Source organism: Puma concolor, chromosome F2 (assembly GCF_028749965.1).
Source record: "Puma concolor isolate L17-30 chromosome F2, mPumCon1.1.hap2, whole genome shotgun sequence".
Taxonomy (NCBI): domain Eukaryota; kingdom Metazoa; phylum Chordata; class Mammalia; order Carnivora; family Felidae; genus Puma; species Puma concolor.
Genome location: NC_141684.1, coordinates 72,972,511 through 72,980,520, shown reverse-complemented (window position 1 = coordinate 72,980,520; position 8,010 = coordinate 72,972,511).

Genomic DNA, 8,010 nt, shown 5'->3' with positions numbered 1-8,010 from the left:
ACCAAAAATAATAGCCTGGCTCTTCAGCACCAGCTCTTAAAAGTTAATGCCAATATGGAAAGGAGTAAAATGTCTGTGAGTCTGTATTTCTTGTCGACACTTAGGAACTCTCTTACCCCAAATCTTGGTATTAGTCGGCTCTTAATGAAAAGAAAGTTCAGATCTCCAAATAGACAAGAAATAATGCCACATTATCTTGATGCTCTACTTTTGCCAATAAAGACATCAATGTATAAAATTGCCAAGTTTTGTGCATAGAATATATAATATTATTTGGTCCTTATTATTAAGAATCTCATAAACTATTACGAAGAAAAGCACAAGTATATAATTCCATCTATGTCACTGCAAGAAGAATCACCAAATTAAAAATATATATATTTGCAGTTCAGCCATGCCAGGTAAATGTCTTAAATTTAGCCTCCTCTTTTTCATATATATGTAAGTGGGTTAGTTATGTTGCAACAAACTGAGACATCAATCTTAGCAGAGTTTTAATGCCAGACACATCCCAGGGTCCCGTCCACTGTTGCTTGTCTCTAGGTGCCTATTTCTGACCCAGTGGTGCCTGGGTGACGGAGTTGGCATGACACCAACCATGGCGACTTATAGTTGCGTTTTCCCGAGTTGCACCATGGATGTGGCAGGTGTCTGGTACATCCAGGCCAGCCTAGATCCCATTACTGTAGACTTTCAGATCCTCTCTTGTATTGATCCACCAGCTTTACTTCTCAGGCACATCTTCTCTGTCCACGATGCCATTGTCCCTAAAATACAAAATGAATCTAGGAAAAAAAGTGACAAAGCTATGTAAATTCATTAACAGTAAAAAGTAGAAGGTAAATAAGAAAAAACAGAATTATTACAAATTATCCTTAATATGGAGTGGACTGTCAAGACACTTCGACATTCTTTAATGCTGGAATCCTCACTGGAATTAATACCACCCTTCCATGATGTTCTTTAAATCCTCTGACACTCTCACACAGATGTTTCTAACATGCTACCTCTCCAACGAATCTGTTGAGTCGACACGTGTATTCTTCCTTCTCTCTAACCTCAGAGGTCTCTTCTACCCAAGAAGAACACCTACCTCCATCTGTGCTTTATCCCCATTCTTCTTCACATTCTTTGAACTTCCTTCCATTAATTATTCTCATGCTACTTGTATTTCTGGCTTCTTCATTTCAACTGGCTCCTGACTTTTCACGCAACGCACGCCTGATCTCTCCCATCTCTGTCTCTCTCCTTTTGCACATAAGGAAAAAAAAAAACACCTTAAAGGGGTAGACCAAACTCATTGCTCCTATTTTTCTACCTCTTCTGTATTACAAAATATCATTATGATGTTGTGTCAATACCCACTCTCCCACATTTCACTGTACGAATCCTGTCATTTCTTTTAAGTTCTCATACTATTTGGTTTTGGCAACATAGGTCACTCATCAGTCCCTGTTTTCAGTTTTGTTTCCTGAATTTTTTCCTTGTAACTTTTTTTTTTTTTAATTTTTTTTTTCAACGTTTTTATTTATTTATTGGACAGACAGAGACAGAGCATGAACGGGCGAGGGGCAGAGAGAGAGGGAGACACAGAATCGGAAACAGGCTCCAGGCTCCGAGCCGTCAGTCCAGAGCCTGACGCGGGGCTCGAACTCATGGACCGTGAGATCGTGACCTGGCTGAAGTCGGACGCTTAACCGACTGCGCCACCCAGGCGCCCCTCCTTGTAACTTCTTTCATCGGTTTTTTTCCAGCGTCCAGTGGACATTCTTTGCCTTTCAACTCATCACGGAAATGTGATTTCTCCTGTTCCTCTCTCAGTACCTGTTTCATGTCCCTTCTCCACTTGATTTTTCTTTGCCTTTATTATCATGTGTATAACATTCAAACACTTATCTCCAGATAAGGCTTACTCAAAATCCATATCTGAATATCCTTTTCGGATAGTCGGCTCTCTTTGGATTTCCCACGTACGGCCCAAAGATCAGTAAACTTAAAATGTCTGTCTCCACCATCCCAAATCGACTCTCCCAGATTTCATCACCATATTAGACACTTCAGCTAAAAAGTCATAATCCATACTTCCACAACACCAAGTATGGTCTATCTCCTTATTCCCTCCAGAGAAATCTGTTTACTCTGGGGAGCATAAATTTTAAATTTCTGCTGTTTTGAAATCTTGAATAAATTCAAGAAACTGTCAAGTCTATCAAAGAAAAAAGAAAAGTAAGGTGACTGAAAATTTAGATGAAATGAAAGAACTAAATAAATTAACAACCCTGTAAGATGATTTAAGTAGCATTAAAAATAGCAAAAAGTAGGACTGACGTGGCCTCATGACATCGGCAATATAATATACAAGCTCTTGGGGCTTTTCCAGAACATAGAGAAAGAGTAACTTAAAAGTAATTAAAGACAAAATAGAAGAAAAACTTTACTGATTATTATTATGAAGCTGTAAACATTAATTAATAGAAAAAAAGCTACATCTAAACTTATACATTTTTATATTTTGAAGATAAATATACAGTTCTCCTAGAGTTCACGTAGGAAAACAGTCAAAAAAATTAATGAAAAATTGGGGGCTATATCATTATGTGTATAACATGTAAAGGTAGATAATAGCATGACAACTAATAACAATACTTCCTTAAATAACAAACATTTGTTGATTACTTATGTTCCAGAACTATGCTGCATATTTATAGACATCATTCCATTTAATCCTGAAAACAACTATAAGACAGATGTTATCATTAGTCACGTTGTACAGATGACTAAACTGAGGCTTTAGAGACATTAAGAAATAAGCTTATTGTCACAAAACTATTAAAAAAGCAGAGCATGGACTAGAAAAGTCTGTTTGATGTCAGACTGTAACGCCAACCACCGGACAGGGGTTTATCAAGCTGTGGTCCACAAACCATTCACATCCTACAGGCAGCTGCACTTTAAGGACGTAACCCTTGTGATCCCTTTTTTTTTTAGGTTTTTATTTATTTTTGAAAGAGAGAGAGAAAGAATTTCAAGCAGCCTCCTCACTGTCAGTGCAGAGCCAGCCCAGCGCGGAGCTCGAAGTCACAAACCTTGAGATCATGCCTGAGGCGAAATCAAGAGTGGGCGCTCAACCAACTGAGACCCCCCGGGAGCCCCACCCTGGTGCTCTTTACTCTGCGGTAGATTAGACCACACTTCTAGTTTACGGGGAGAGAAAGAATGATCCAACTACTGTCATGAGTAAAGGCACAGTGAAGACATTATATAGCACCTGTATTTAAAGACTCGGAAAATAAACAGCCTAATGTACTTTTCATGAAAAAAAATGCACTCGATGATATATGTTCGTCACCAGAAACATGAATCAAATAAAGAACTCAAGACAGAGGAACAGAGGAACTCAGGACAGAGGCACCTTCACGAAGAAACCCCTCTGAAAAGATTTCTTCTCTGCTTGCACAGGAGACAGCCTCACGGTTACGACAGCCAGAGGACTGAATGTCTCTGACGTGAGGCCCATGGTACACAGCAGTAGCAAAAAAAGCTAACAGGAATCCACAGTCCATCTTCAAAGAGCAGCCGGTGGAGATAAAGAGTAGATTACTGATTCCAGAGTACGTGTCAGATGCTGCCTAGGGACTTCCTAAGTAGAGGTCAAGGTCCTACTGTTATACAGGTAGGGGTTAATGAGCTGGCAAATTAGGATATTAATATTAATGGAACATCCTTAGTACCCACAGGCTAATGAAGTCTGGGGTCATTTGGGTTATATTAACATCAAACAAAGTGGAATTTTAGGCCAAAGGCTTTTACCAGGATAAAGAGAGCAATTTTATTGATTAAAGATGATAAAATCTATAGTTATTAGTTGAGGTAAACAACATGCATAAAAAATATAAAGCTAAACACTACTAAAAATTTAAGGAGCAACTGATAACACAGTAAGAGTGTTTCTCAGTCTTTGACAGATGCAGTAAGAAAAAAATTAAATCATTTTAGAAAATCTGAATAATATAATTAATGAGATCAGATATAAGGGGTATACATGTATGTGTGTGCGTATTGATTATATGCATGCCAAAATGCCTTTCCTTTTAGGAAATGCTGGTACTCAAAAAATAAAATACAGTAAATCCCAACAAAGGGGAAATTCTCCAAAGTAGAAAAGATACAGGCCGTGTTCTGTGAGAAAACGAATTGCATATAAAATTAATAACAAAAGGATTGAGCGTTTTCTAACCCCTTGGAAATAAAGCATATCAGAAAGTGACCGTAATGACAAGAGTACATATTAAAATCCTAACAGAAACATATGTACTAGTAGGAAAATATCCTTAAAGCTTTTTAGTATTTAGATAATTAAGAAAGAAAATAGCCGGTCAACTTCATCAGTTAAAAAGGAAATCATAAAATAAAAATACTGAAAGAGAAAGCAATTAGTAGCGGTGAAAAATTAATGATTTAGAACAAATAGAAGAGAGCAATTGATGAAAAGAAAAAAATCCTGGAGCGTGTTTTCCTTTGAAAACAACAAAAGCTGAACAGCTAACAACATGATTCCCTGATCTTGCGTCCACCATCTACTAGCTCTGTGATCCAAGTTCTTTAATCTTTCTGAGTTTCCTTTACTAACCTATAAACGAGCATGATGATACCCTTCGTGGCTTTGTAAATCTCCCTACTTATACTAAAGTCGCTAGTGTCCTATGAGTCAGGTGTAAGGTGCTTTGTTGTTTTTGTGGTATTTGGCAAGTTATTTTTGGAATCTACGAGTTGCCTTCCCTGTACCGTTGAGCCTGGTCTGTGTGTCAGGATGGGGAGACGTGGGGTCCGTGCCAGGTTTTTATGACGCCTTCTCCTCCTTGCCAGTACCCCCCCAAACCTGTGTTTTTGGAAAGTGCGTATTACTGACAACACGCAGGGCCAGATCCCAATCCCCTCTTTGTAAAGCATGCCCAGAATAGAGCAGGAGGCTGGGGGCTGAACCGGGGAACTTTGTTTATTTTCTCCTTGCGATTTTAATTCCGATCTTTGTGTGAATGCCAGATTTGATTTTTAGGTCCAGCTCTCTCCTGTTTCTTCTTTTACTGCTACTTCCATGAGAATCTTTTTTTCTTCCAGAAAAGCTTTAGGCAGATACAGCCGCATGAGCTTGATGCTGTACTTTATTTCGTTGAATATAGTACAAGATGGTGGGATAGGGAAATTAACAAACATTGGGAGAACGCTATAGCAAGATCACATAACTTTTAATGCAGCTTTTCATCTTTTCTTCCATGACTATAATGGAAATTCCTTTAGAGATGTTAGTTTCGTTTATTTAGATTATGTCATTTAGGAGTTTGAAGATAGTTCTAGTTTCACTTAAACTTAGAGCAATGTTTATAAAACTTCTGTGGGCCTTAAAGAAACAGCTGATGCATTTCCAGGACAGCCAATTTGGAATTCAAGGCAGACCAAACGCCTCACACCATTTAAACAGATGATTCTCCCGGTGGACAGACGGACTAGCAAGAAGATGGCCAGGTTGGTGCTTTCTTTTTTTAAACACTGATAGTCAAAAATAGTAGTTTTCTGGACCACAGAGTGTGTCTAAAACAAATAATTGATTTAACCCCCTTAAATCCTTCTTGGAACAATAAACAAAGGGTCTTAGTCGTACCCTGGTAGGAAGTAAATTTCTTCTCGAGAGCAAGTTCGTTTTTTGTGAGGAACAAGAACTTTTTAAGGTCCCGAGGATACCATTTAGCAAATTATTGTAGCAGTTTCCTTAGTGATACCCGAGGGCCCAGAAAGATTTAATGAGCCTTCGAAAGTGCCAAAGTTACTTTTAGGGAGTAACTTATAACTGGAGGAATTTAGCAAACTACACTGGAAAGTTTCTTTGGATGGTTTTGTAGATCAAGGGCAGACAAAAAAGGATGGTTTCTAGAGAGAGGGGAGAGAAAAGACTTCTCCATGAGATAAGCTTTATTTTATCCTATCAGGTAGCATTGCTAACATTATTATATTTTAGATGCAATGCATGCAGTAAAATGCCTTTGAACTTCTTATTGTTTGCCTATATTTATTCTGTGGTCTTAAGATCAATAAGAGTATAAACACCTTCTTTCAGGGTTTGAGAGATGCTTTGGGATCTAATATGTTGTTAAGAGTGTTTAAGTCAGAGTAAGGCAGTTTGGGTCACGTTATTCACATACCACTGTGGTTTGTTTTTGACACCTGCCTTTACCACCAAAGGTGAATCTAAATTACAAATAATGTCTCCTAGGATTACAAGTATATTGGGAAATAGAGACAACTTTTTCTCTCCTTATTTCCCCATTTCAAAATAGAACTTAAGTAACTTGGAATAATTTGCAGCACTGCAGGCAAAAACTGGCAAGCGTTTTATTTACTTATTTTTTAATTTATTGATTTATTTTGAGAGAGAGAGAGAACACGAGGGAGGGGCAGAGAGAGAGAGAGAGAGAGGGAGAGAGAGAACCCCAAGCACGCTCCACACTGTCAGTGCAAGGCTCAAACTCATGAACCATGAGATCATGACCTGAGCCGAAATCAAGAGTCAGTCGCTTCACTGACTGAGCCACCCAGGCGCTCCTAAAACTGGCAAGCATTTTAAACTGTGGTCGGTACTGCAATGTTATGCCTCTTTGGCATCACAAGGAAGTCACTGATGTTATTTATAAACTAATATAATGTATATTTTATATTTATATATAAATGAATATATAATACAGGTAAATTTAAATATTTATATACATAAGCATATTTATGTGTGTATATATATGTATGTATATATTATCAGAAAAAAAAGCATTTTAATCAAATTATGGAGTAGGCATTTAAGACTTTTTGGCCTCTTTAGAAAAGGGTAACATCAAGCATTTTGAAAGAAAATCTGATTTGGTGTATTCTACAATCTTTGTTTCTTCACGATTATTATCTCAGGAACATTTTTTTTATATATATACCTTGCAGAAAGGAGCTTGTCATTATTAAACTGTTCTCTCTTCAGACAGAATACTCTTGGAATCACATATTAGAGGTAACTCCAGTGACTCGGTGGTTACTTTGCTGTGCTCTCAGCCAATCTTCCCACACATTCTGACTTCCTTTAGCAAACAAAAGTCCAAGGTTAAGAGACTGAGAATGGTGTTTATTATCCCTTTTGCTTTTATTTGGATTTCAGTTCCCCTTGATTTTCTTTGGGGTGTAAAATTCACAGAAGGAAGAGGCTGAATGCAGTCAGGAGGGGGCTCAAGGGACCACGTGACCATGATGGAACCAGTACCTGCTCCGCAACTTTGGGCTGACCTAGTCCAAGCTCTTGGCTTCTCTTGATCAGAGCCCAGGGTCTGACGCCGGTCAAAATCCGTGACCAAGTAGAAGTGGACCAACAAACCCATTTTTCTGTTAAAACCGTTTTGAGTGTGAGTCTCCAGAGACAAAAGCCAGCCTCTGAAGGCTACTGTATAGTTTCCTTCAAAAGTGAACGTAAAAACATTCTCGAAGGGTTATAACTGTTAATTTTTAAATCCCTTTTGCTTTTCTCTTGAAATTAATCTGGTGGATTCCAAATTTTATTGCACTTAGAATCGCTTGGGAACTTTAAAATCCTGATACCCAGATTGCATCCCAAAGCAATTAAGCCAGAATGTCTGGAAGTGGAAGCTAGGCAGCAGTATTTTTAAAGAACTTTTTTTGTCATCCCAACTGAAACTCTGTAGCTATTAAACAATAACTCCCCCCCCACCCCCCCCCCTTACCCTTTTCTTCCCAGCCCCTGGTACCACCAGTCTGCTTTCTGTCTCTATGAATTTGACTACTTTATGGTCCCCATAGAAGTGAAATCAGACAATATTTGTCCTTTCGTGTCTGGTTTATTTCACTGAGCATAACGTCCTCAGGTTGTCCACATTGTAGCCTCTGTCAGGGTCTTTCCCCCTTTTAAAGCTGAACAACACTCCATTGTATGCGTACATTACATTTTGTTTACTCGTTCATCCATCA